We start from the raw sequence: 14,359 nt of genomic DNA, 5'->3' as shown, positions 1-14,359 counted from the left end.
ACCTGTGTAGTTAGGTATGGTGAATAGAAGCAGATATGTCATGTGTGAAGGTAGCAGTAATATTTCAAAAGTCTAAGGGATGTATATCACACCAAGAAACATTACTGATTCAAATCTCTTCACACACACACTTCCCCTAGTAAATATACATCAAGCAGCAGCAAAACTTTTGTTGTAATTGTTTTCCTGCCACAGGAAATTTTGCAGATGATGTCCTAACCCTTGAGTGAAATCAAAACACCCTAAAATTGAAACTTCTCTTTATCAGAAATTTTCTACCATAAAACTTTCTGTATCTTTTAGGAAATTTCAGTTACATGTTAACAGAATACCTAACTCAAATTGGTGTAAAAAACACATTTATTAGTTTATACATTTGAAAGGGCCAGAGGTAGGACTTGTCATAGATGTGGTTTGATCTGGGGGATCAAATGATGGTTTTCTCATCATTGCTCAACCTTTTCTTCCTTTGTGTGTGAGCTTCATCTCTGGGTTGCTTCTTTAATAAGATGAGATGGTGGTAGCATTTCTGAGCTGTGTATTTGCATCTACAAAATTTGGTGGAACAGTGAAAGCTTGTCTTTCTCAGAGACAATCACCATGGCCCAGGACCTAGGGTTGTGAGGTTTTGCTTAAGTTAGTCAAGGTCCTCCATGGAGGTGAGCAATGGGATCATTTCCACCCAAACGGGTCAGCAGAGAATGTAGATGGGAGGATTTACCCAAAGAGAATTCTGCTACTAGATAAATGGGGGAATGGATGCTAAATAGCAAAGAAAAGATATTTGCTACCCTTGATTTTTTTTTCTTCTTTTTTTCGAAATTCCACCTGGAGGGACTCTCAGTAAAGTTTAGCCTCTGTATTGGTTACAATATAGCTTTAGGTGTGTGAAATGGGGACTCAAAATAACAGTATATTAAAGAATGAATGTTACTTCACTCTTATTTAAAAAAAATTTAATGTTTTTATTTATTTTTGAGAGGCAGAGAGACAGAGTGTGAGTGGGGGAGGGGCAGAGAGAGGGAGACACAGAATCCGAAGCAGGCTCCAGGCTATGAGCTATCAGCACAGAGCCCAATATGGGGCTTGAACCCACGAACCATGAGATCATGACCTGAGCTGAAGTTGGATGCTTAACCGACTGAGCCACCCAGGTGTCCCACTTCACTCTTAAAGTCTGAGATGGTATGGGGCTTTGTATTCTGAAACTTTGAAGAATCAGAGTCCTGCCTTGCTCTGTCATCTCCAGGGTGTTGTTTCAATCTCTGTGATCAAACATGGATCACTACTATGTCCTAATCCAACTTGACAAGGGTAAAGAAGAGGAGGCTATGTCTCTCCAAGAGACTGGGACGTGTGGCCCTTTTCTTTTTTCCTTGGTGGCTATGTGCCATCAAAAATGGGACCACCAGTATTCTCTATCAGTGTTCAAATATAAGTATGTCATTCACTGTTAACATCAATTGAGGGGTAAAATATGATAATGGAAATAATTTTTGAACCTTTGCCTTTATACATTTCTATAAATTCACAAAAATTTTCCAAAATATTCCTGAAACTCTTTAGGATACATTTCACAATTGTGAACATTCTTCTGGACTTTGACAATGGGAAATTTGAAATCCATGAAATGGTATGCAGGTGTCCTACAAATAATATTTTCACTGATGTCCATTTTGAGGGCAATGAAGTCAGTGTCAAATGCAATTTTAATCACTCTCAAAGCTTCCACTCTGCAGCTGTTGGTGCACCCTTATGCCTGCCATTACTGCTAAAGCCATTGGTGTCACCTAAGGCTACCAGCCATCCCACTACATCATAAATCTCTCCCCACCTCCAGTCTTTGGTCTTGATGATGTACTGATGAGGGCTTCCAATATGTTATAGACATTTTAGTAAATCTAGCCTTCAACATTGCTTCTTCTGTCCTTAGGACTCACAGAAAGATTGCGAGTGTTGGGATGGAATGGAAGACAACTCTGAGTTAACACAAATCTTGATGTTCTTAAAATCATTATTCCATTTTGATGATTAAAACATTGTTATTGAATCTCTTATTTGCTTAACACCTAGCAGAATTATTTTCCAGAATTATTTTTCAGTTTCATATGTAAATATATTTCATGTATACTATCCCATAAGTTTTCCTGACCAGCCCAAACATGTGGAGATCCAGTTTAGATTCAAACTGTAATCCTTTGCTATTTATTGATTCAGTCATACATTTCAATCATTCATAATTTTCACTCATTTATTCAATAATTTATTCAACAAGTAATTGAATCAATTTATTCAATCATTTATTGAATGTCTACTACATAAAAGTGTGTTCTGGGTCTTAGAGTTGAAACTGTGAGCACCTCTGACATGATCCTTATTTACATGATTTAATAGGTGCTATGGTGACAGTTCCCTCCTCCTCCACAGTATCAATTTGTGAATTGCATACATTGTACATTCTTTCATTGGAAGTTCTTAAGTTAGACAGTATCTCTCTGCTACCCATTTGCTGCCATTGGTGTGTACTCAGCCAGTTCAGTATTTGTGTAGGTCAGTAAAATTATTCAGCCATATATTCTCGAGTTAAGCAGAATGCTTCAGTTATCAGGAGTCTTGGATTGTCAGGTGTGAGGGTGATCTGACTACTACATCTGTCACCTCATTGATTGCCAGGGTTGATTAAGCTGATCTGGCTGGCTAGGCAGGTGTCCCCTTCTTCACTCACTGCCCCACGTGCGTCTCTCCCGAAGCTGTGAAGCTGCACGCTAGGTCAAAGAGGATGACCTTCCCTGATGGAGGAGGACCGTTCTTCAGTCAAGGGTATATGAGTAGCTGTGCTCCCCTGCTAGAACCTCCAAACATGCTCTAAGGAATCTTGGATTGTCTAGTATTTGTTGAATCTGAGTTGTTCTTTTTCTCCAAGAGCTTAGGTCAGACTGAAGGGGAACTACCTCATCATGTGTGATTTCCTTTGTAAGATCTCATCATCTGAACTGCTTTTTATTTTTTTAGAATTATTAAAAATATACATATAAGATTTATCACTTTAACCATTTTAGGTGTACATTAAATACATTCACACGGTAGCTCAATCATCACCACCATCCATCTCCAGAGTTTTTCATCTTCTCTAGTGGAAACTCTGTACCCATGTAATGATAACAACCCATTATCCCCTTCAGTCTAGACCTGGGCAACCACCATTTGACTTCCTGTCTTTATGAGTCTAGGGATCTCATACATGTGGAATCATACAGTCCTTTTGTGACTGGCTTATTAATCTCAGTATAATGTCTCCAAGGTTCATCCACATTGTAGCCTGTGTCAGAATGTCCTTCTTTTTTAAGGATGAATAGTATTCTATTGTATATATAGCCTGTATTTTGTTTATCCATTTATTCATTGATGGACAGAAATGCTTTTTGTCTGCTTTTTAGGAGGAGTCTCATCTTGAATACCAAATTATGCATGCCCCCCAAATCTTGCACTGGTAAATGTAAACACTTTAAAGTAGAGTACTTAACTCTGTTGTATCAATGAACAAGCTATAAAATCTGCAATTGCCAGTCAAGAAGAAAATGTAATTTTACAGTAAATCAAATTACTGCCACCCTTTTATTAACAGTAGAAGCCCTAAGATGGGATTATGAAATTACTGGTTTATGAAAAAAATCAGTTTAGAAATTTTAGCAGTCTTAATGCCATTAAGTATATTTAAAAATAATGAAAAATCTTTCTCTGATGTGTTTGTGCTGACCAATATGTTAACTACCAGCCAAATGTAGGCTTTAAAATTTAAATTACTTAAAATTAAATGAAATTAAAAATTCAGTTCCTCAGTCACACTAGCCACATTTCAAATGCTCTATCACATCATTGTTAGGGGCTACCGTATTGAACAGTATAGACATAGAATGTTTATTTAAAAAAATTTTTTTTTCTTAAGTTTATTTATTTATGAGAGATAGAGATAGCATGAGTGAGGGAGAGGTAGAGAGAGAGGGAGATACAGAATCTGAAGGAGGCTTCAGGCTCTGAGCTGTCAGCATAGCCCGACGCGGGGCTTGAACTCATGAACTGTAAGATTATGACCTGTGCTGAAGTCGGATGTTTAACCGACTGAGCCACCCAGGTGCCCCTAGAATGTTTCTATAATCCCAGAAAATTATATTCTACAATGCTGATTGTGTTAGCTGGGATTTTCTTCCCCAAAGTCATTAGAGATATTTAAACTTCGTAAAATTCATTGCTGCCTTATAGAGTATGATATTCTGAATGCTCCTTGGCTTTGCTAGCCTGCACTCTGTAGATGAAAGACAGGACTTAATCTTCTGTGGAGCATAAGAATGTATCAATATATAGTCTTGGTTGCTAGCCAGTCACTCACATAGGCACACAGAGCCCAGTATGCACAGAGGAAAGAGGAAAGGTAAAACTCCAATAAGGGTTAAGGAGGCAGGAAATGAAAACATAAATTCTCATAAGTTAATAGCATTTTAAGTCTTCATGGTTTTAGAAATTTAGTTTGCAGGCTCTCAAACCCCAAGTAGTAAAAATGCACATAGATGGAAACCTTCAATAAATAACACATTTGGACCTAATGTCCCTTATTTCTTAGGATGGGATACCTGGTAATCTATTGTAGAGAGAACTCTCATGGAGATAGTAAATGGGACCTGATTATGACCGAGGCAGACTACTTTAGACTTTCCTTTTTTTTCACAGAGTTGATTTTCAACCTGTCTTTGCAATTGAGATATCCTGGTAGTAAAGATTTATTTATAACTGTTATTCTATTTGTATGACATCACGTGCTCTTAAAGAGGAGCCAGTAAATTTCATTTTCAGGGTCTTGACATCCCTTTAACTTATTAGGACAGAGGCCTTTTTTTTTTTTTAAGCAACTTTCTGTATACCTAGAACCTAGCAGAGTCCTTGTACATAATTGGTGCTCAACAAATTTTGAATGAATGAATGAATATGAACACCTAGAAGTTCTGGAAGGCTGGGGTTGGGAATCATTCCTTTAGGAAAAGTTGATTTTCCCTGAAAGAGACTCTATTGAACCTATTCATCTATAGGCTTGTGGAGGTCCTTCAATTAACAAAGAAGGAAGGGACACAGGATGGTGTTAGTCATAATATAAGATGGCTTGAGTTCCAGTTCCATCTCAACCTCTCATTAGCCATGTGAACTTGATCATATTAACCTTTCAAAGTTGTTTCCACATTTGAAGCACAATAATAACTATATGGTAAGATTTCTGTGAGAATCAAATTAGATACACAAACTATTTAGCTAAGTGCTTGACACATATTTAGCTCTCAGTATATGTTAACTTAAAAAGAGCACACTTTAGGGGTGCCTGGGTGGCTCAGTTGGTTAAGCATCTGACTTTGGCTCATGTCATGATCTCACGGTACGTGAGTTTGAGCCCCGTGTGGGGCTCTGTGCTGACAGCTCAGAGCCTGGAGCCTGCTTCGGATTCTGTGTCTTCTTATCTCTCTGACCCTCCCCCGTTCATGCTGTGTCTTCTCTGTCTCAAAACTAATTAAACATTAAATTTTTTTTTAAAGGGCACACTTTAAGTATCTGTGGGGAGAATCTAGGCTTGGGCTAAAAGTAAGAGAAGGAAAGAGACTGTGTTATGGGACTCTAGGAGAAAGAGAGAGAGCTTGTGACACACTCCACAGAATCAAGAATAAAGGATGAAGAGTAGGTGGAAATCTCACTGATGCAAAGGAATCCTTATGTTCTGGATACCTACTAGGTACTTGATGGACCAAACACATTCCAGCCTCTCGGCCTTTGCTTTTTTTGGTCTCTGTTTGAAATTGTTTTCCTGCAGATATCTGCATATCACTCCCTCAGTTCATTCAGGACTTTGCTCAGATGATGCTCCTCTCTGTTGAGCCTATTGAAAAAGGTACTGTCTGACCTTCTAATGCCCTATCTTCAATTATAATGATAATTATTCTTCACAGAGCTAGAACAAGCAATTCTAAAATTTGTATGGAACCAGAAAAGACCCCCAATAGCCAAAGCAATCTTGAAAAAGGAAACCAAGGGGGGAAGCATCACAATTCCAGACTTCAAGCTGTATTACAAAGCTATATAATCATCAAGGCATCTGGTACTGGCACAAAAACAGACACATAGACCAATGGAACAGAGAACCCAGAAATGGACCCACAAATATATGGCCAACTAATCATTGAAAAAGCAGGAAAGAGTATCCAATGGAAAAAGACAGTCTTTTCAGCAAGGTATTGGGAAAACTATACAGCACACACAGAAGAATGAACCTGGACCACTTTCTAACACCATACACAAAATTAAGCTTGAAATCGATTAAAGACCTAAACGTGAGACAGGAAACCAAAACCGTAGAGGAGAAAGCAGACAACAACCTCTTTGACCTTGGCCACAGCAACTTCTTACTAGACACTTATTCCTGAGGCAAGGAAACAAAAGCAAAAATGCACTAATGGACCTCATCAAGATAAAAAGCTTCTGCACAGCAAAGGAAACAATCAGCAAAACTAAAAGGGAACTGATGGAATTAGAGAAGATATTTGCAAATGACATATCAAATAAAGGGTTAGTACCCAAAATCTATAAAGAACTTACCAAACTCAACACCTGAAGAAATGGTGAATGTCCAGTGAAGAAAAGGACAAAAGACATGAATCGACACTTTTCCAAAGAAGACATCCAGAAGGCGAATAGACATATGAAAAGATGCTCAACATCACTCATCATCAGGGAAATACAAATCAGAACCACAATGAGATACCACCTCAAACTGGTCAGAGCAGCTGAAATTAACAACTCAGGAAACTACAGATGTTGAAGAGGATGTGGAGAAAGGGGAACCCTCTTGCACCCTCGGTGGGAATGCAAACTGGTGCAGCCACTCTGGAAAACAGTGTGGAGGTTCCTCAAAAACTTAAAAATAGAATTACCTTACGACCAGCAATAGCACTAGTAGGAATCTGTCTAAAGGATAAAGGAGTGATGATTTGAAGGGGCACATGCGCCCCAATGTTTATAGAAGCACTATCAACAATAGTAAAATTATGGAAAGAGCCCAAATGGATATTTGGGCCGACAAAAATGGATATCAACTGACAAATGGATAAAGAAGATGTGGTATATAGGGGTGCCTAGGTGGCTTAGTCAGTTAAGCACTGACTTCGGCTCAGGTAATGATCTTGCAGTTTGTGGGTTTGAGTCCCACATCAGGCTCTGTGCTGACAGCTCAGAGCCTGTAGACTGCTTCAGATTCCATGTCTCCCTCTCTCTTCCCACATGTACTGGGTGTCTCTTTCTCTCTCTCAAAAATAAATAAACATTAAAAAATTAGAAAAAAAGAAGATATGGTATATATATGTAGTGGAATATTACCCAGCAATCAAAAGGAATGAAATCTTGCCATTTGCAACAACGTGGATGGAACTAGATTGTACTATGCTAAGCAAAATAAGTCAGTCAGAGAAAGATAAAAATCATATGATTTCACTCATATGTGGAATTTTAAAAACAAAACAGATGAACATAGGGGAAAGGAAGGAAAAATAAGATACAAACAGAGAGGGAGGTAAACCATAAGAGACTCTTATACAGAGACTTAATACAGAGAACAAAATGAAGGTTGCTGGATGGGTGTTGGGGGGTGGGCTGGTAAATGGGTGATGGGCATTAAGGAGGGCACTTATCCGGATGAGCACTGGGTGTTATATGTAAGTGATAAATCACTAAATTCTACTCATGAAACCATTATTATACTGTATGTTAACTAACCTGGATTTAAATAAAATAAAACTAAATACGTAAGTAATAAAATGCAAGAAAAAATGGTAATTACACACGGTACTTTTTTTTTAATGAACACTTTTACGGTTTACACTATTATATACATCCTTTTCACCCACTATATCCTAATTACATGTGGGTAGAGACTGTCTTTTTTTTTTTTTTTTTTGTCATTGTTCACTGTATTTTGAATAGTGCTTGTTAATAATAGACTTGAAATGAATTGTTTTTTGTTGAAATCACATTTTTATCATTTGACCCTCATTAGAACACTGATGGTAAGAGCCTTAACCTAGGCTGTGGGGGAAAACTGGAGCTCAGAGAGGTTAAATGACTTGCTAAAGATCTTTTGATCTTTTGATCTTTTGAATGAGTCTTGAAACCAGTATTTGTGATTCAAAAACAAATGGTCTTTCTACTATACCCCACAAATTAGTTTATACTCTTTTTTCAAAAGGACTTTCAGGCTAAATGGGGGTAGTACTTATGCAAAATTAGGCAAATAGGGATAAGAGAGAACAGAGATATTGTATATGAAGTTAAGGAAATAGTATTCTCTTAATCTGAGATAAGCAAAATGTTGCCACAGTTCTTTTTTTTTTTTTCTAGGCCCAGAGCAGCTGGTAGAAGCAAACAGGTTTGCATTGACCTTGGCACTCAATCTCTGTTTTTTTTTTTTTTTTTAATTAATTAATTAATTAATTATTTATTTTTAATATGAAACTTATTGTCAAATTGGTTTCCATACAACACCGAGTGCTCATGCCAACAGGTGCCCTCCTCAATGCCCATCACCCACCCTCCCCGCCCTCCCACCTCCCATCAACCCTCAGTTTATTCGCAGTTTTTAAGAGTCTCTTATGGTTTGGCTCTCTCCCTAATTTTTTTTTCCTCCTTCCCCTCCCCTATGGTCTTCTGTTACGTTTCTCAGGATCCACATAACAGTGAAAACATCTGGTATCTGTCTTTCTCTGTATGACTTATTTCACTTAGCGTAACACTCTCCAGGTCCATCCACGTTGCTACAAAAGGCCATATTTCATTCTTTCTCATTGCCAAGTAGTATTCCATTGTATATATAAACCACAACTTCTTTATCCATTCATCAGTTGATGGACATTTAGGTTCTTTCCATAATTTGGCTATTGTTGAAAGTGCTGCTATAAACATTGGGGTACAAGTGCCGCTATGCATCAGCACTCCTGTATTGTCAAACTGGGTAACATACAGTGTGTAAAGTGTGCTCTTGGTTTTTGGGATAGATTCCTGTGATTCATTGCTTACATACAACACCCAGTGCTCATCCCAGCAAGTGCCCTCCTCAATGCCCATCCCCCCATTTATTTGCAAATATCTTCTCCCATTCCATCGTTTAACTTTTAGTTTTGCTGATTGTTTCCTTTGCTGTACAGGAATGTTTTATCTTGATGAGGTCCCAGTAGCTTGTTTTTGCTTTTAATTCCCTTGCCTTTAGAGACGTGTTGAGCAAGAAGTTGCTGTGGCTGAGGTCAAAGAGGTTGTTGCCTGCTTTCTCCTCTAGAGTTTTGATGGTTTCCTGTCTCACATTTAGGCCTTTCACCCATTTTGAATTTATTTTTGTATATGGTGTAAGAAAGTGGTCTAGTTTCACTTTTCTGCATGTTGCTGTCCAGTTCTCCCAGCACCATTTGCTAAAGAGACTGTCTTTTTTCCATTGGATACTCTTTCCTGCTTTGTCAAAGATTAGTTGGCCATACATTTGTGGGTCCAATTCTGGGTTCTTTAGTCTATTCCATTGGTCTATGTGTCTGTTTTTGTGCCAATACCATACTGTCTTGATGATTACAGCTTTGTAGTAGAGGCTAAAGTCTGGGATTGTGATGCCTCCTGCTTTGGTTTTCTTCTTCAATATTACTTTGGCTATTCGGGGTGTTTTGTGGTTCCATATAAATTTTAGGAGTGTTTGTTCTAGTTTTGAGAAGAATGCCCGTGCAATTTTTATTGAGATTGCATTGAATGTATACATTGCTTTGGGTAGTATTGACATTTTAATAATATTTATTCTTCCAATCCATGAGCATGGAATGTTTTTCCATTTCTTTGTGTCTTCTTCAATTTCTTTCATAAGCTTTCTATAGTTTTCAGTATACAGATCTTTTACCTCTTTGGTTATGTTTCTTCCTAGGTATTTTATGGTTCTTGGTGCAATTGTAAATGGGATCAGTTTCTTGATTTCTCTTTCCATTGCTTCATTATTGGTGTATAGAAATGCAACCGATTTCTGTGCATTGATTTTTTTACCCTGCAAATTTGCTGAATTCATGTATCAGTTCTAGCCATCTTTTGGTGGAGTCTTTTGGGTTTTCCTTGTAGAGTATCATGTTATCTGCGAAAAGTGAAAGTTTGACTTCTTTGCCAATTTTGATGCCTTTTATTTTGCTTTGTTGTCTGATTGCTGATGCTAGGACTTCCAACACTATGTTAAACAACAGTGGTGAGAGTGGACATCCCTGTCGTGTTCCTGATCTCAGGGGGAAAGCCCTAAGTCTTTCCCATTGAGGATGATATTAGCTGTGGGCTTTTCATATATGGCTTTTATGATGTTTAGGTCTGTTCCTTCCATCCCGACTTTCTTGAGGGTTTTTATTATGAAAGGATGCTGTATTTTGCCAAATGCTTTTTTCTGCACTTATTGACAGGATCATATGGTTCTTATCTTTCCTTTTATTAATGTGATATATCATATTGATTTGTGAATACTGAACCATCCCTGCAGCCCAGGAATGAATCCCACTTGATCATGGTGAATCATTCTTTTTATATGCTGTTGAATTCGATTTGCTGGTATCTTGTTGAGAATTTTTGCATCCATGTTCACCAGGGATATTGGTCTGTAATTCTCCTTTTTAGTGGGGTTTTTGTCTGGTTTGGGAATCAAGGTGATGCTGGCTTCATAGAATGAGTCCAGAAGTTTTCCTTCCAGTTCTTTTTTTTGGAATAGCTTGAGAAGGATAAGTATTAACTCTGCTTTAAATGTCTGGTAGAATTCCCCTGAGAAGCTATCTGGTCCAGGATTCTAATTTGCTGGGAGATTTTTCATAACTGATTCAATTTCTTCACTAGTGATGGGTCTGTTCAAATTTTCTATTTCTTCCCATTTGAGTTTTGGTAGTTTGTGGGTGTCTAGGAATTTATCCATTTCTTCCAAGTTGTCCAGTTTGTTGACATATCATTTTTCATAGTATTCTCTGATAATTGTTTATATTTCTGAGGGATTGGTTGTCATAAATCCATTTTCATTTGTGATTTTATCTATTTGGGTCCTCTCTCTCTCTCTCTCTCTTTTTTTTTTTTTTTTGAGAGTCTGGGCTAGGGGTTTATCTATTTTGTTTATTTTTTCAAAAAGCCAGCTCTTAGTTTCATTGATCTGTTCTACTGTTTTTTTTTTGTTTTTGTTTTTTCTGGATTCTATATTGTTTATTTCTGCTTTGATCTTTACTATTTCTCTTCTTTTGCTGGCCTTGGGGTTTCTTTGTTGTTCTGCTTCTAGTTCCTTTAAGTGTGCTGTTAGATTTTTTAGTTGGGATTTTTCTTGTTTCTTGAGATAGGCTTGGATTGCAATATATTTCCCTCTTAGGACTGCCTTTGCTGCATCCCAAAGGGTTTGGACTGTCATGTTATCATTTTCATTTGTTTCCATATACTTTAAAATTTCTTCTTTAATTGCCTGGTTGACACATTCATTCTTTAGTAGGATGTTCTTTAACCTCCATGCATTTGGAGGTTTTCCAAACTTTTGCCTGTGGTTGATTTCAAGTTTCACAGCATTGTGATCTGAAAGTGTGCATGGTATGATTTCAATTCTTCTATATTTATTAAGGGCTGTTTTGTGACTCAGTTTGTGATCTATCTTGGAGAATGTTGCATGTGCACTCAAGGAGAATGTGTATTCTGCTGCTTTAGGATGAAAAGTTCTGAGTATACATATCTGTCAAGTCCATCTGGTCCAGTGTATCATCAGGGCCATTGTTTATTTATTCATTTTCCTTCTAGATGATCTGTCCATTGTTGTAAGTGGAGTATTGAAGTCCCCTGCAATGACCACCTTCTTTCCAATAAGTCTGCTTATGTTTGTGATTGTTTTATATATTTGGGTATTTCCGAATTCGGTGCATAAACATTTATAATTGTTAGCTCTTCTTGATGGATAGACCCTGTAATTATGATATAATGTCCTTCTTCATCTCTTGCTGCAGCCTTTAGTTTAAAATATACTTTGTCTAAGTATGGCTACTCCAGCTTTCTTTTGACTTCCAGTAGCATGATAGATGGTAATCCATCCCTCACTTTAAATCTGAAGATGTCCTTGGGTCTAAAATGGGTCTCATGTAGAAAGCAAATAGATGGGTCTTGTTTTTTTATCCATTCTCATACCCCATGTCTTTCAATTGGAGCATTTAGTCCATTTACATTCAGTGTAATTATTGAAAGACATAGATTGAAAGATATAGATTGTGTTATCTGTAGGTTTCATGCTTGTAGTGATGTCTCTGGCCCTTTGTGGTCTTTGCAACATTGCACTCACAGAGTTCCCCTTAGGATATCTCGTGGGGCTGGTTTAGTGGTGATGAATTCCTTCAGTTTTTGTTTGTCCGGAAAAACCTTTATCTCTCCTTTTATTCTGAATGACAGGCTTGCTGGATAAAGGATTCTTGGCTGTATATATTTCCTATTCAACACATTGAAAATTTCCTGCCACTCCTTTCTGGCCTGCCAAGTTTCAGTAGATAGGTTCTGCTACTACCCTTATGTGTTTACTTTTACAGGTTAAGGCCTATTTGCCCCTAGCTGCTTTCAGAATGCTCTTTATCTTTGTATTTTGCCAGTTTCACTATGATATGTCATGCAGAAGATCAATTCAAGTTATGTCTGAAGGGAGTTCTCTGTGCCTGCTGGATTTCAGTGTCTGTTTCCTTCCCCAGATTGGGGAAGTTCTCAGCTATGATTTGTTCAAGTACTCCTTCAGCCTCTTTGTCTCTCTCCTCTTCTTTTGTAACTCCTATGATATGGATATTATTCTGTTTCACTGAATCACTTAGTTTTTTAATTCTCCTCTTGTGGTCCAGAATTTTTTTAAATCTTTCTTTTGCTCAGCTTCATCTTTTTCCACAATTTTATCTTCTATTTCACTTATTCTCCCCTCTGCCTCTTCAATCCTCACTGTCACCACATCTAGTTTATTTTGTACCTCATTTACAGCATTTCTTAATTTGTCATGATTATTTTTTAGTTCCTTGATCTCTGCAGCAAATCTCTGCAGCAACAGCTTCCTGCTGTCTTCTATGCTTTTTTCAAGCCCCGCAATTAATCTTATGACTATTACTTTAAATTCTTGATCAGATATATTGTTTATATCTGATTTGAGCAATTCTTTAGCTGTCATTTCTTCCTGGACTTTCTTTTGAGGAGAATTCTTCCATTTCATCATTTTGGCTAGTTTTCTGTCCCTTACGTGTTTTTTTTTTTTTTAATTTTTTTTTTAACGTTTCTTTATTTTTGAGACAGAGAGAGACAGAGCATGGACAGGGGAGGGGCAGAGAGAGAGGGAGACACAGAATTGGAAGCAGGCTCCAGGCTCTGAGCCATCAGCCCAGAGCCCGACCCGGGGCTCGAACTCACAGACCGTGAGATCGTGACCTGAGCCGAAGTCCGGCGCTTAACCGACTGAGCCACCCAGGCGCCCCCCCTTATGTGTTTTAAAAGCTTATTATGTGTCCTGCACCTGTGAGCACTACTATATTAAAGAGGGGTCATACACTGTCCCGGGCCTGGCCCTTCAGGAGGTGTTTTTTTGGAGTGTGTTACCTGCTCTCTGTTGTTGTGACTTTGGTTACTTTATCTCCCTACTCATAGTGATGTTTTGAACCCTCCACCAGGTGTGCTTTGATTTGCTTGTTGAAGTAATTCTGGAAAGGAAAACAAACAAAAAACAAAAACAAGCACACACACAAAAATCCAAAAACAAAAAAATCAGAACACCAGCTACAAGTAAACAACAGGGTGGAGGTGGTGCTGATGGAATAGTCCTTGTCCCATACAAAGAGAAAAATGACAGGAGTGGGGAAAAAGAAAAGAAAGGAAAATTGACCAGAGAACGAGACTATATGGCTTAGTCCAGAGAGAGAGAAAGGAAAATAAACGAGGTGTAGAACATGTATAAAGAGAATAGATTAAATATGTCTGCTTAAACAAACCAACAACCAGAATAACCAGACTAGAGGAGGGAAGAGATAAGAAGGAGAAAAGGAAGAATATATACATTTATAATAAGAATTGCCCGAGAATTAAATGAGGCAATGCAACAGCGCTGATCGGGAGGAGGGGCTGGCTGGTTTGTCAGCATCAATCCCGCTCGTGTAGACAGGCAGTTACCAGGCACAGAGGGGTGTGGCTTGGTGTACGCGGGTCCCACCTTCACTGTGGGCCCCACTGCCCCTTCCCTGAAGGCCCACCTTGTTTGTGATGGGGAGAAAAATGGCAACACCCCAGTCTTTCCTCCACGTTC

The 14,359-nt window shown here is 38.2% G+C and overlaps 1 long non-coding RNA gene across 1 annotated transcript in view; it reads left to right on the top strand.

Annotated features, from left to right (window-relative positions):
• Positions 1–14,359, top strand: part of LOC122227751 — a 64,245-nt gene that overhangs the window by 10,131 nt on the left and 39,755 nt on the right. The gene's annotated exons all lie outside the window — the stretch shown is intronic.

This window comes from Panthera leo, chromosome C1, assembly GCF_018350215.1.
Source record: "Panthera leo isolate Ple1 chromosome C1, P.leo_Ple1_pat1.1, whole genome shotgun sequence".
Taxonomy (NCBI): domain Eukaryota; kingdom Metazoa; phylum Chordata; class Mammalia; order Carnivora; family Felidae; genus Panthera; species Panthera leo.
Note: the sequence above shows the minus strand (reverse complement) of the source record. Positions and strands in the feature narration are given on the sequence as shown.